The sequence below is a fragment of the Tursiops truncatus genome, chromosome 15, assembly GCF_011762595.2.
Source record: "Tursiops truncatus isolate mTurTru1 chromosome 15, mTurTru1.mat.Y, whole genome shotgun sequence".
NCBI lineage: Eukaryota > Metazoa > Chordata > Mammalia > Artiodactyla > Delphinidae > Tursiops > Tursiops truncatus.
Window position 1 is genome coordinate 73,059,419 of NC_047048.1, and position 15,020 is coordinate 73,074,438.

The following is a 15,020-nucleotide window of genomic DNA, read 5'->3' on the forward strand; positions in this document are numbered from 1 at the left end:
ATCTGTGATTTTAGGGAACTGAGGAGGGAGTACCTGGGAGTCCTGCCTGCAGCAACATGGAAAGAACAATGAGTTTAATATGATTAGTAGTAGAATCCTTGCCCCCTTCCATGTTCAACAGCAAAAGAAAAACACGTTCAATAATATTCAGTGGCCTGTTTTTGTCCAGTCGGTGTTTCTAAGCATCAGCATCATGTAGTTTGGATTTTCCTCTCTGTCATATCCCCTCCCCCAGTTTGAATCTTTGTTCTGGCCTCGAGGCACACCTTCTCAGACTAGCTATTAACAAAGCTCAGTTTGATCTCCCCCAAGCCCCTGCGATAGCTTTCTAGTGGTGCAGGTTTTGATAATGGGGATCTCATCAGTCACCTTTCTGTTATTTATAGTAGAAAAATTAATGTCATACCCTGTCCCCTCCCCCACTGCGATACTTAATATTTTGGGGTTGTGTCATTCAATTTTTATGTCGGTCTGGTTTGACTTTGTGTGTGTGATTGACTAAAGTCCAAACTATGAAAAGGAGTAAGGATAAGGTTGTTTTTTGGCTGTGCCGCACGGCTTGCTCAACCAGGGACTGAACCTGAGCCCTCGGCAGTGAAAGTGCAGAGCCCTGACCACTGGACCGCCAGGGAATTCCCAGGATAAACTTATTTTTGATGAAGATAATAAGTACAGTCCCAGGAAATATGCTTTGATTGTTGCCTTTGCAGAATCTTGGTTCTAGGCAAGTTAACTGCAGTTCCCCAACAGTTCCATACTTTACGGGATCCTGGTATATAGTACTTTTTAGACCATCTGCTCCTTGCAGGTTCCTGGTAGGCAGGCCAGTCATTGATCTTTGACTATTTGGGGACCTCTCTAATCCAACTGCATACTTCCTGGGAGAGGAGCATTTTGTAGATGGTGTTCCTTTGGGTCCTGGGGGTTGTGGGTACAGATTGGCTGGGTCAGCACTCCTTTGGATAGTTCTCACCAGCAGTACGACGGTGTTTGAGTATTAATGTAGGCTGTCTCGCCAACCTTTCACGTTAGGCAGCAGACTTGTTTCCGGGGTCAGTCATTAGGGTACTAGGTACATTCTGACTCAAATTCCTTTTCCTTCCCACCCCTCTTGTTCTTAGGTATTAATGCCACCCCACCGACCCCCGTTAGCCCCCCAAAAGGAGCAACAACAAAAGAACCATTTCTGAAATGAAACTTTATTTAAAATTAGGGCCAGAAAACCTTGGATTTTCTTTACAGGACTTCTGCCTACCTTTTCCCCCTTCACTGTCCTCTAAATAAATTGGATATAAAAATTCAAGTTATAGGGGCTTCCCTGGTGGTCCAGCGGGTAAGGCTCCATGCTCCCGGTGCAGGGGCCGTGGGTTTGATCCCCGGTCGGGGAACTAGATCCTGTGTGCGTGCCGCAACTAAGAAGTCCTCATTGCCGCAACTAAAGATTCTGTGTTCCACAATGAAGATCCCGCGGGCCACAACTAAGACCCGATGCAGCCAAAATAAATAAATAAAATAAAAATTAAAAAAATTCACATTGTAAAACATTGAATTCATTTAAAAACTAAAACTGATGATTGTGTTTTCTCCTATTTTTAAATTTCACTGTGCTTGGTAATTCTTGTTATATTATGTGTCAGTCTTTTTTTTTTTTTTAATTTATTTATTTATTTTTGGCTGTGTTGGGTCTTCGTTTCTGTGCGAGGGCTTTCTCCAGTTGCGGCGAGCGGGGGCCATTCTTCATCGCGGTGCGCAGGCCTCTCACAGTCGCGGCCCCCCGTTGCGAGCACAGGCTCCAGACGCGCACGCTCGGTAGCTGTGGCTCACGGGCCTAGGCCTAGTTGCTCCGCGGCATGTGGGATCCTCCCAGACCAGGGCTCGAACCCGTGTCCCCGCATTAGCAGGCAGATTCTCAACCACTGCGCCACCAGGGAAGCCCCTGTCAGATAGTCTTGTTTGGCTAATAATTGTTTTTATTTATTGAGCATTTGTATACTAGGTACTAATAAGTAATTTAAGCATTTTCACTTAATGTTCACAAGAGCCTTAGGAGGTGTGATAGCCATTTTAAGATGAGAAATCTAAGGCTCAAAGATGTCTTTAGTTGACCCAGGGGTACCTAACGAGATCTGGTGGGCTCTGAAGCTTCTGCCCTTTAGCCATTATGCTAACAACTAGCTATACTATTGTGGATTGGAAGATGTAGTCCAAGAACCACCTTACTTATGGCATGTATCTCAGTTATAAGCTAGAGACTACTGTGCTTATCAGTAGACCTGGTACTAGATATATCAGTTCCTTTTATAACTTTAATTGCATGGCACTGATATATTACCAGGGTTTTCCTCTTTTCCCTTTGTGATCCACATTATAATGTGATATCCTTCCATCCTCAACCCCCACTCCCCCATTTTCGCACTTTTGAGTTTCAAAAGTGCAACAGACCGGGCTTCCCTGGTGGCGCAGTGGTTGAGAGTCCGCCTGCCGCTGTAGGGGAACCAGAAGATCCCACATGCCGCGGAGCGGCTGGGCCCGTGAGCCATGGCCGCTGAGCCTGTGTGTCCGAAGCCTGTGCTCCGCAACGGGAGAGGCCACAGCAGTGAGAGGCCCGCGTACCGCTAAAAAAAAAAACAAAAAAAAAGGGCAACAGACCCTTCACATCATGCAGCTAGATTATGGTTGGTTGTCTTCTCTATGCTACATGTGGATTGCCCATGGCTGTGATGTATTTGTTACTCGGAACTTGTGAATATATCATTTTTTTCTTCCATCCTTTCTCAACAGACTTGCCAATTCCAGTGTGAATGCTATTAATTTAAGGGCATAGTTATGGTTCTTGTCTTTATAGATATCTCTAGAATTAGCAATAGTTAAATTATTGCCTTATTGATACATTTGGAAAATCATAAGTGATGTTGAATGTTTTTATTGGCTCACTTTCTTGTTGCACTAGAGCCTGCTCCACATCTCCTCAAGTGCAAAGTCTGCTGTTCTTTATGTTCATGTATTTATTGCAGTTTATTTTGAAGAACTGCCCCTCACTTACCTGTCTCCCATTTCAAATTATTTTTTGTTGGTGACTCAAATGATGCACCCTTTCCTAGAGGGGAAGAAAATATCCAGGGCTTTTTTTTGTTTTACCCTTCTCCTTGCTTGCTTCATCCATCCATCTGGTGGGTATTTATCTTTTTTTGACTTCAGTATTTAATTAGCTTCTGACAGGATATTTATATTTAATTAATTGATGAATCAGTTAATTAATTAATTAATGGCTGTATTGGGTCTTCATTGCTGCGTGCGGGCTTTCTCTAGTTGTGGTGATCAGGGGCTACTCTTTGTTGTGGTGCACGGGCCTCTCATTGTGGTGGCTTCTCTTGTTGTGGAGCACGGGCTCTAGGTGCGCGAACTTCAGTAGTTGTGGTGCACGGGCTTAGTTGCTTCGAGGCATGTGGGATATTCCCAGACCAGGGCTCGAATCCATGTCCCCTGCATTGGCAGGCAGATTCTTAACCACTGTGCCACCAGGGAAGTCCTATATTATTTTAGATTGTTAATTTGTTGAACATTACTTTTGGACTGGTGGGAACGTCCCAAGTTCAAATTACCCAGCTGGTTTCATCACTTTTCAGGACTTGAAGGTGATCTCCTTTATCTCCACTTTGTGTTATCCATGTTTACAAACTGTGACAGACTGTATTATGTATGCCCTGCCTGATTTTTATTATTAAAAAAAAATTTTTTTAGCAGAAGTAGTAATATATGGCAAAATGAGGCATGAAGCTCAAATTCCCAGGAAGAGGCCTTATACTTGATAGCTTTTTGTTGTTATTGTTTGTTTCTTATGTCCAGGGAAGGGAAAGGTGGGAAAAGTTATTTTGTGTGTGACTAATAATAGTACTTATATAAAGAAAGGGCAATAAAAATCAACACCCTTTTTTTTTTGTCCTCAGGATCAAAATACTTGCTGAACAGTGGAATCAGAGACCAATAAAAATAAACTCTACTTGAACATCATCTGACTGGTTAGCCAGGTAATTCAGTTTTACTTTGGATCTTTTGTAATGTTCTGACTTCACCCTCTGAAGGTCCTGCCCTCTTCTTGATTTATGGTTTAATCTTAAGCTTATTTTATGTGTCATGCTTTCCTCTTTAATAATACTATTAGTTGAACGAAGGAATAAGTGAATATATATGTGTATTCTATATACAAACATAAATTTGGGGGAAGGGTTGGAACTATGTTACGGTTTAATATGAGACACTACCACCTGCCCACTGTTTCCTTATGTGTGAATATTTTAATGGCACATAGTCAAAATCTGAATCAGCGCCACCCATTTTGACTGTTTCACCTTGTGAAGACCAGTTTCACCGGATTGCTTGTGCTAGTGTGCAACATTTCATCTGACTCCTCTCCTGACTTTTATTATTGCATCAGAATAGGAAAAATGAGAAGAGAAAAGTTGTCTGATAGCTAAGAAAGCGGTTATGCTTTTCTTAGCTAGTTAAATTTCTTTTTGCTGGTAACACTGTTGTTTTTTGTTGTGATACGCGGGCCTCTCACTGTTGTGGCCTCCCCTGTTGCGGAGCACAGGCTCAGCGGCCATGGCTCACGGGCCCAGCCGCTCCGTGGCATGTGGGATCTTCCCGGACCGGGGCATGAACCCGTGTCCCCTGCATCGGCAGGCGGACTCTCAAGCACTGCACCACCAGGGAAGCCGTGGTAACATTATTCTCTTGGTTAGCTAGGCTTGAAATGTGAGTCATCTTTGAATCCTACCCCCCTTTGATATATTTAATAAACAGGTCTTATCTGGTTTTCTGTTTTCATGTCCCCTGTATTTGTTCAACTTTCTGTTACCAATCTTAGTTTTCTAGGCCAAGACTCCTTAATTTCATGCTTGTGTTTGTCCAAATGTCCTTTAACTGCTTCTTATCTGTAGTGTTTCTACCTACTTGAAGGTTTGCTAGAAAATTTTCTTAAATATACCCCTTTAACCAAGCCTCTTTTCTGTTCTAAGCTTTGTGCTACTGGTCCCTGGCTTACAGAAAAAAAAAAGTACAAACTCCCTTCTCTTGTATTTGAAACAGTCCTTTGGGAATTTATCTAAGCCTCCATCCTCAGCTCTTGCTATTTCCCTATAAAATCCTTCAATTAATTATGGTATATACCCATTATATTCTGAACATAGTAGAGAACTATCTCCATAGTATTTATCTTAAAAAAAAGAAACTTTATTTGGAAATACTTTGCAATTTACAAAAGTTACAAAAATAAGAGTATGAAAAACATCTAGATATTCTTTAGCCAGATACAGTCTCTGGTGTTATTATTTGCGTTCATGTGTACTTTTACTCTTTCTTCTCTCTCTTTCTCTCTTTTCTGAGCTATTTGAGGGTATGTTATATATATTGTGCTTCTTTCCCTTAATACTTCTGCTTTATAGGGTCATTCTCTCATATAACCATTGTATAGTTATAAGCTTCATAAATGGATGTCGATACAAATCTATTGCATTCAGACAAAATATTCCAATTTTGTCAGTTGACCTAATAAGGTCACTCACAGCATTTCCCTTACTTCTTGTAACAGAAACCAGTCTCGGGTCAGATACTGCATGTAGTTACTATTTTTCTTTAGCCTCCCTTTTCCTGGTATATTTCCACAGCCTTTGTCTTTTATGACATTGACATTTTTGAAGAACACAACCCTTCCCCTCCCTTATTAGAATGTTCTTCATTTTCTGTTTGTCTGAAGTTTTCTTGCAATTAGAATGTGGTTATGCGTTCTTGGCTGGAATACTGCATAGGTGATGTGATCCTCCGAGAAAGATGCACAACTTCTGGAGGCACATGGTGTATTCTGTCCCTCATTGGGATGTTAATTTTGATCACTTGGCCAAGGTGTTGCCAGATTTCTCCACTGTATAGTTTTTTTTCCTTCTTTTGCAAGCAGTAAGCAGTCTGTGGGGGAGACAATGCTGGTACCACAATTCTCGTCACAATTTGCCCTAGATTTAGCATTCATTGATGATTCTTGTCTGATCTAATTTTTTACCATAATGGTTCCAAAATGGTCATTTTCTTATTCCATTCCCAGTGGAACTCCTTTAATCATGCTCCTGTGTCCTTGTGGAGAACAGTATTAGAGACCAAGATCCCTGGGTGGTGGAGGGTAGGTGTCCTTGTTGCTTCTGGGTTGTCTTCTCTTCTTGACCCTTACAGTGACACAGCTAGAAAATATATGAATGTCTATACACATACATACATAAATATACTTGTTCATATATACATGTTCATAGCAACATGAATATATGTAGTTTAGAAATCATGAGTTTATGTCAGTATGTCCAATTTCACTCCACATCTACAGGGTTCTTTCTTTGCACCTCTCATTTCATATTTTTACGTCCTTTTTTTTTTTTTTTTGGCGGTACGCGGGCCTCTCACTGCTGTGGCCTCTCCCGTTGCGGAGCACAGGCTCCGGATGCGCAGGCTCAGCGGCCGTGGCTCACGGGCCCAGCCGCTCCGCGGCACGTGGGATCTTCCCGGACCGGGGCACGAACCGTGTCCCCTGCATCGGCAGGCGGACTCCCAACCACTGTGCCACCAGGGAAGCCCTTTATGTCCTTTTTTTTAAAAAAAATTTTATTTATTTTTGGCTGCATTGGATCGTTGTTGCTGCATGCGGGCTTTCTGTAGTTGCGGGGAGCGGGGGCTACTCTTCGTTGCAGTGCGCAGGCTTCTCATTGTGGTGGCTTCTCTTGTTGCGGAGCATGGACTCTAGGGTGCGCGGGCTTCAGTAGTTGTGGCGCACGGGCTCAGTAGTTGTGGCTTTTGGGTTGTAGAGCACAGGCTCAGTAGTTTTGGCTCGCGGGCTCTAGAACGCAGGCTCAGTAGTTGTAGGGCATGGGTTTAGTTGCTCCGTGGCATGTGGGATCTTCCTGGACCAGGGATTGAACCCACGGCCCCTGCTTTGGCAGGTGGATTCTTAACCGTTGCACCACCAGGGAAGTCCCTTTATGTTCGTTTTTATGCCATGAGAGCTCTGGTTCCCAACATTGTCAGTACATTTACTCTTTTGCTCTATCCTATAACACATCTAAAATAATTTCAGAATTGCTTGACCATTTCACAGTAAACAAACTTAATTAAAGTGAGTGAAGAATTTGTATATAGTTCTCCACTTCCCCAAGACTGAGAGTAAATCCTGTATTCTTTTTTAATGATTGATTGATTGATTTATATTTAATTTATTTATTTGGTTGTGCCAGGTCTTATGCGGCAGGTGGGCTCCTTAGTTGGGGCATGAGAACTCTTAGTTGCGGCATGCATGTGCGATCTAGTTCCCTAAGCAGGGATTGAACCCAGGTCTCCTGCATTGGGAGTGTGGAGTCTTAACCACTGTGCCACCAGGGAAGTCCCCCCCCGCCCCCGCCACCTTTTTGTAAGATTTGCATATTTGTATTTCTTTTTTTACTTTTTATTAGAGTTGATTTACAATGTTGTGTTAGTTTCAGGTGTAAAATCCTGTATTCTTAAATTACTTGAATTAGTCCTCCCTCCTCCTACTTTCCCTTCCTTCCCCAGTTTTATTTCCCACCCTTACTTTCTGCATAATGTAGTTATGGTATTTGTTTGAAATGAAATGAGATTTATTTATTTGTATGCTTGAGTTTCAGTTTGTTTTAAAGTGCTCCTTCCCATTCTGATTGGTTATGTTTTGATTATGTAGAATATGAACACATTTTCCGAAGTCAAAATTTTACAGAAGATACACATTCCCTTCTGTATCCTTTCTACCCCATTCTCCCCATTCTTGGAGGAAACTATCTTCAGTGTTTTCTGAAGTATTTCCCTGTGTTTCTTTTTGTAATGACAAACATATATGTATAATCGGTTTTATTTTTTCTTTTTGTTTTCACAAAAGGTAGCATACTATGTATATTCTTTTGCACTTTGCTCTTTTCACTTACTGATATCTCCTGGAAATAATGCCATATCATGCCAAAGGGATCTTTCCCATTCATTTTTAAAAATCATGGTAAACTTTACATAACATAAAACTCACCATTCTGACCACTTTTAAGTGTGCGGCTCAGGGGCATTAAGTCCCCTCACACTGTTTGCAGCTGTCCCCACCATCCATCTCCAGAATGTTTTCATCTCCCTACACTGAGAACTGTGCCCATTAAACACCAATTTCTCACTGCCTCTTTTCCCAGCCCCAGTCTCATTTATTTTTTACATAGATGTATAGTTTCCATTATGTGCATGTAGATTATTCAGTCAGTTTCATATGTATGGATATTACCTAGTTGTTTCCAGTATTTTGTGATTAAAATAATGCTGCAGTGAATAACCTCATGAATATATATTTTCATATTGTTGGGGGTATACCTTCAGGATAGATTCTTGGAAGTGAGATTGTTAGGTTGAGGGTAAATGCATATATAGTTTTTGTTAGATATTGTCAGATTACACTCTATAAGGATTATACCATATGGGTTCCCACCATCAATATGTGAGAGCGCCTGTTTCCCCACAGTCACACTGTAAAAGTTCTTTCCCTCAGCGTGTTTTTTTAGATGGATCCACATTTTTCTGTCAGAAGTTTCTTTCTTTTTATTGCTGAGTAGTATTCCATTGTGTTTCCTATTTTGGGCTGCTATGAATAAAGCTTCTAGGAACATTAAAGTACAAGTCTTTGGATTTTTTTTTCCTTCTTGAGTAAATACCTAGGAGTGTAATTGCAGGGTCTTCTGTTAAGTGTGTGCTTATCTTTATAAGAAATTGAAACTGTTTTCTAAAGTGGCTTACCATTTTATATTCCACCTGCAATATATGAGAGTTCAGGTTACACATATATCTCTTCTTTTATGAAGTGTCTGTTCAAATTTTGCCCATTTTTAAAATTGGGTGGTTTTCTTATTGTATGAGTTAAAAAAAAATGTTCTGGATACAAATCCTTTTCAGATATATTTTGAGAGTATTTTCTTCTGGCCTTTGTCTTCCCTTTTCATTTTCTTGATTTATCAATTTTTTTCTCTTAGGATTAATCCTTTTTTAATGTGTTAAGAGATCTTTGCCTATTGTAAGGTTATGAAGATTTTTCTCCTTTGTTTTCTTGTAGAAGTTCTATAGTTTTAGCTTTACATTTAGGTCTGTGATCCATTTTGATTTAATTTTTGCATATGGTGTGAAGAAAGGATTGAGGATCAGTTTTTTAAAATATTGACATTCCGTTCCATGGCTATTTATTGAATAAGACTCTCCTTTTCCCATTGCATTGCTTTTGGTAACTTAATCAACTAACTGTGTGTGTGTGTGTGTGTGTGTGTAAATACATACACAAACATATACATACATATATACATACATATACATACATATATATATACACACACACACATACACACAGATGTATACATATATATAAAATCAGGATCTATTTCTGGTCTTTATTCTGGCCATTGATTTGTATAACAGTCCTTATGCCCACATATATTGTCCTGATTCCTGCAGCTTTTATAGTAAGGTTTGAAAGTAGGTAATGTGAGTCTTTCAACTTTTTCTTCTTTGCCATGATTGCTCTGGGTAATCTAAATCTTTTGATACAGATTTCAGGATTAGTTTGTTAGTCCCTACAGTTTTGTCAGTCACTCTGAGAAACTGCCGTGCACAATACATCCACCTTGGCCGTCCTGAATGCTGGTTATTATCTTGTCCATTCAGCAAGATTGCTGGACTTTGTTTGGGTTCCTTATCCTCGTGCTGTGATCTGGAAAAATTGTTGCTTCCTGGTAGGAAGCCTGGCTGGTGGTAGGGCTCATGTTGTCATATTGGTCCATCTCCCCCCAACTCCCAATTGTTTTCCTGATCTCAGGGACCACAGTTTTTCACTGCTTGTTCTCTGGTATCTGAATATAGTTTGTTCTTACAATTTGTTCAGTTCATGGTGGGATGAATCCTATTATTCTCTCTCGGTCTAAAATAGAAGTCCCACAGTTGATTCTTGAGTTACATTAAAAAAAAAAAAGCCTCTTTTCATTCTTTGCAAAAAGGTACAGAAAGATGTCTTTATTAACCATATAAGCTTCTTTGAGCGTATTTTATTTATTTTTTTGGCCACAGCATGCGGGAATCTTACCAGTAGTTCCCCGACCAGGGATCGAACCCGTGCCCTCTGCAGTGGAAGCGTGGAGTCTTAACCACTGGACTGCCAGGGAAGTCCCTGAGCGTATTTTATTGAACAACTTCTGAGACCAGAGGATTAATTTCTCTCTGGAAGTTTTCCTGAGGAATATAGGATTGCATTTCTAAAGTCTCTTTTATTTGTTCTTGTATCTTGAGACTAGGAAACCAGTCCAAACAAACTCTACTAGATTTCACTTGCAGTCCTATAAATATGAGTGAAGTCATCTCCTCTCCCGGTTCCTCAGATTTACTGAGTCTCTGGCCTACTTTTGAGGCTGGTCCCTATAAGCCAAGAATAGGCCCATAATTGACTTATAAAGTGTGAAGTCTTTGCTTGTTAATGATGGGCTTGTCATGCCTGATTAAATGAGAATTAATCTCAATTATGACATTCATGATATGGACTTGATTGTCCAGTTATCGTGATAAATAGGTTGACAGATGTTTATTAAACCTATGCAGTTAATATTATTTACATGAAAAGTAGAGAGACTCAGTTTTTACTTTTATATTTGTGTTTTTCCCTGAAATTTGAGGACATCGGATCGGGTGCCACTTAAAATGTTTTTCTATTTATTTTTATTTTATTTTATTTATTTTTATGCCTGTGTTGGGTCTTAGTTGCAGCACGTGGGATCTTTCGTTGTGGCATGCAGGCTTCTCTCTAGTCGTGGTGTGCGGGTTTTCTCTGTTCTAGTTGCTGCGTGCAGGCTCCAGAGCGTGCGGGCTTAGTTGCCCCGCGGCCTGTGGGATCTTAGCTCCCTGACCAGGGATTGAACCCCCATCCCCTGCATTGGAAGGCACATTCTTAACCACTGGACCACCAGGGAAGTCCCTGAAGTATACTTTGAAAAACACCCGTGAACTTGCTACTTGAACTTAAGAACTGGAAGGTTGTTAGGTGTATCAACTCCCTGTGTATTTCTTCATGAACTCATCCTGCTTCTATCCCAGGAGTCACAGTTATCTTTAATTGTGGTTGCTTTTTAAAAACGTTTGAGAAACCACACGTGTGTGTTCCTGAACGATGTTTAGTTTTTCTTGTTTCGTAGCTTTACAAAAATATAACGAATGTAAGGTACTTGCTTTTTTACTTTTGGTTGCTTGTAAGTTTCTCCCATGCTGTGTATGATTTATTTATTTTTGCTACTACTATATTGTATTCTTTTGTATGGCTTTATTAGAATTTATTTTTTAAATTTGGGATTGAACATTAGTTTCCTCTGGCTTTTGATGTATGAATGATATTTCAGTGAACATTTTTGTGTAGGTCTCTTGTTGCATAGAGAATTGTTATTGCTGTAAAGTTTTTAAACATAAACTTGATTTTTAACGCTGATATAATAAATTTACTTTTCATGTGGAACTTCTTTAGAAAAAAGTAAATTTTCTTGCTGAAATAGCCCTATGTTTTATAAGCTAATTTATCTCATACTAGTCATTTATTGTTTATCACAGGATTTGCAGTATGCACTGTGATTTTCCTTAACCTAACTTTTTAAGTACTTAATTTTTAAACAACTTTATAAAAGTGTAGTTTACGTACAATAAAATTCACCAACTTTAAATTTACAATTTGGTGAGTTTTGACAAATGTAACCATTATCACAATTATGATAGAAAACACTTCTACTACCCCCTAAAGTTCCTTTGTGCCCCTCTACAATCTGTCCCCTCTACTGGTAGCTGGTGGCCATTGGGCTGCTTTAAGTCACTACAGTTTGCCTTTTCTTGAATTTCATATAAATGGTAATCCCCTTGTGTGTATATTATTTTGTAATTGTTCTACTGTTCCTGGATATTCCGTTCTTTTCCTTTTTCCTGTTTGTATTTCAGTTTTGGAAGAGAGACAGAAAGAGAGAGAGAGAGAGAGAGAGAATGTGTATGTGTGTGTATGTGCTGTGTGTATACGTGTGTGTATGTGTGTGCGTGCGTGTATGTGTGCGTGTGTGTGTGTGCGTGTGTGTGTGTTGAAGCTCACTGATCCACCTCCATCACCCCCACCACAGCTCTGTCCATCAAAAGGATTCTTCATTTCTGTTAGGGATTTTGGTTTCTAATACTCCCATTTGCTTTTTTAGAGTTTCCATCTCTCTGCTTACATTACCCATCTGTTCTTGTATGTTGTTCACTTTTACCATTTGAGCCCTTAGCATATTAATCATAGTTAAAAATTGTACAACTGCTTCCACTTAAAAAAATTTTTAAGAACCTGGCCTTTTTCCTGTTGACCAGCAATCTTTGGAGGCTTCTTTATATATATCATCAAAAGTTGTTTTCATTAGTGCTCATGGTTTCTCACTTAAGAATATAGGTGGCCACATAAAAACTTGTACTAACTGTTCATAATAACAGTATGTATATTCATAGGTTGGAAACAACCTAAATGTCCATCAAGTGATGAATGGATGAATAAAGTATATCTATACAATGAAGTATTATTCAGAAATAAAAAGAAATGAAGTACTGATATATGCTACAAGATGGATGAACTTTTCGGCTAAGCCAGTCACAAAGGACTAGATGTTGTATGATTCCACTTGCGTGAACTGTCCCGAATAGGTAAATCCATAGAGACAGAAAGTACAGTCGATTAGTGGTTTTCTAGGGTGGGGATGCGAGAGAGGTTTTGTAAGCTGGGGGGAATGGGAGGCTTTAGGGGAGTGACAGCTAAGGGGTATTGGGTTTCTTTTCGCAATAATTAAAATGTTCTAAAATTATTGTGGTGACAATTGTACGACTCTGGATGTACTAAAAGCCATTGAATTGTATACCTTAAGTATATGATATGTGAATTATATCTTAATGAAGCTGTTAAAGAATGTAACTGATGTATTGAGGAATACTAAGAGTTCTATGATGCCATAAAGGAATTTTATGGGAAAATACGATTACTTTTCTCATGACACTGACCTCAGAAGGTGTGCTGTCTACCTCAGACTTTTCTGAGTTTCAACAATAACATGTTAATTAAACTCACCTCAATTTTTTGAAAACCTTATCCAGTCTTTGTTAGAGTAAGTAGTCAACCTGTAGTTATAGGGTTAATGTTAATTCCAGCACCATATCTTTTTCATTTGTCAAGAAAGATTATATCAAAAAGACTTTATTCTTTAAAAAAAGAATTCAAAATTATACCCAGACCCATCTATACTTTTCTATTTCTACGTTAAATATTTGTGAGTTACTTATGGCTATTTTACAGCAATACACCCAGAGATCAATTTTGGCTCTCACGCTCATAAGAGCAATTAAAAATTACTAAGAAAGCCATAATTTTGGTGGATCTGCTGTCTTGGGCTAATGAAGTGCTTTGGTTTTAAGTGGAAAAGCCAAAGTTATTTTACTTGAGATAATCTGACCACACTTAGTCCCTCACTCCTTTTTTATTTTCTTTTTAGGTTTTAAACTTTTAAGAGATTCCTTCTATGTAAAGAAGATTGATTACTAGTGATATATTTAAAATGTGGAGGTCACTAGTTTTATGATGATATATAGGAGAATGTCAGTGCATTTATAATTTTGAAAGCTTAAATAGTTTGAATGTTGGTGAAACAGCATACTTTTAGAAGATAATATTTTTTTTTAGCATAGGTCACATGCTATACAGAGATGCTTTTAAAAGAAAATTCCTATTGATAGTTTTGTTCTGTTATTAAAGTAAAAAACTGATGGTTAAGCTGGTTTGCTTTTAAGGATGAAGCTTTCAGAATATGTAGAGAAAACTGTTAAAGTTGTAACATCCGTCTTTGGCACGAACAACAAACTATCTAAACTGCTGTACTAATCTAATCACTGTTTTTTCCCCCCGCTCTTGGTAAAAATGGATGGACATAAGGTTGTAGTAATTGTTCAGTCATGGTTCATTAAAAGGACAGTTTTATTAGACTTGGAAAATACAGGCATAAAAACTCATCAGATTGGTAATAATGTAGCTCTTGTAGTACTTAATTTTGTAACTTAGTTAAGAAATATAATTGGCCTAAATATCAGCTCAACGATCCAAAATTACAAATAATCCTCTTTATATCACTGTTGTAAATGGCCCTGTCTCTCATGAGCCAAACTCTTAGAGTAATTACTTTCTTATGACTCTTTCTTTTCAAAAACTGTTTTAAAAAGAATATGTTTTGGAATCTGTGTAATATTTAACATATAAAGCCTGCATTATTTTGAAGTTGATATTGAAAACCTCTAAACTTCTGACCTTGAATAGAATTTTCTATGTATAACCATTACGTGCAGCTGGTGGATTCAAAATTGCCTTTTCTGGTACTCTGCTTTGTGAAAAATAGTATGTATTGGACATGAGTGCATGACAGCTGACATTTATCAAGGATAACAGGCTTACTCATTTTCACATTTTAAAGTGACTTTGAAAGCTTTGCATGTGCACACATGTTCCACATATGTTCCTAAGATTTAAGTATATTTTCCATCATATATCATTCTTTAATGAGCTTCATATATTAAGCTTATATGATGTGAGCCCACAATCATCTAAAGATCAGAAGTGTAGGTTATTTGATTCACTTCCATAGAATTTTATCTTGCATAGTTGAACAATCATTACAAGTAAAAATGTACATGTACCTAATGTATTCCAGGTAGGACTCTTGTTACATAATGTGTGATTTGTCGTTTGTTTCATTCCCCTACTCTAAAATTCGGCTCTAATGTAGAAAACTGAATTACAGAAATTAATTTTTTTCTACATCAACTGCTAGCATATTGTTCTCCTGTTTAAAAAGATTTTTATAGAGCTAGTTATTTTATTTTACTGGAGGGTGACCATAAACAGAATTGGAATTGAATAATTTTTAGTC

General features: G+C 38.6%; 1 protein-coding gene across 4 annotated transcripts in view; it reads left to right on the forward strand.

Moving 5' to 3' along the window:
- Positions 1-15,020, forward strand: part of NCOA3 (nuclear receptor coactivator 3) — a 121,696-nt gene that overhangs the window by 57,951 nt on the left and 48,725 nt on the right. For 3 of the 4 annotated variants that reach the window (XM_033841140.2, XM_033841139.2, XM_033841141.2), the window contains exon 2: positions 3,948-4,028. The exons of the other annotated variant lie outside the window; for it this stretch is intronic. The gene's annotated coding sequence lies outside the window, so the exon portion shown is untranslated. The remainder of the gene's footprint in view (positions 1-3,947; positions 4,029-15,020) is intronic. 4 annotated transcript variants of the gene reach the window in all.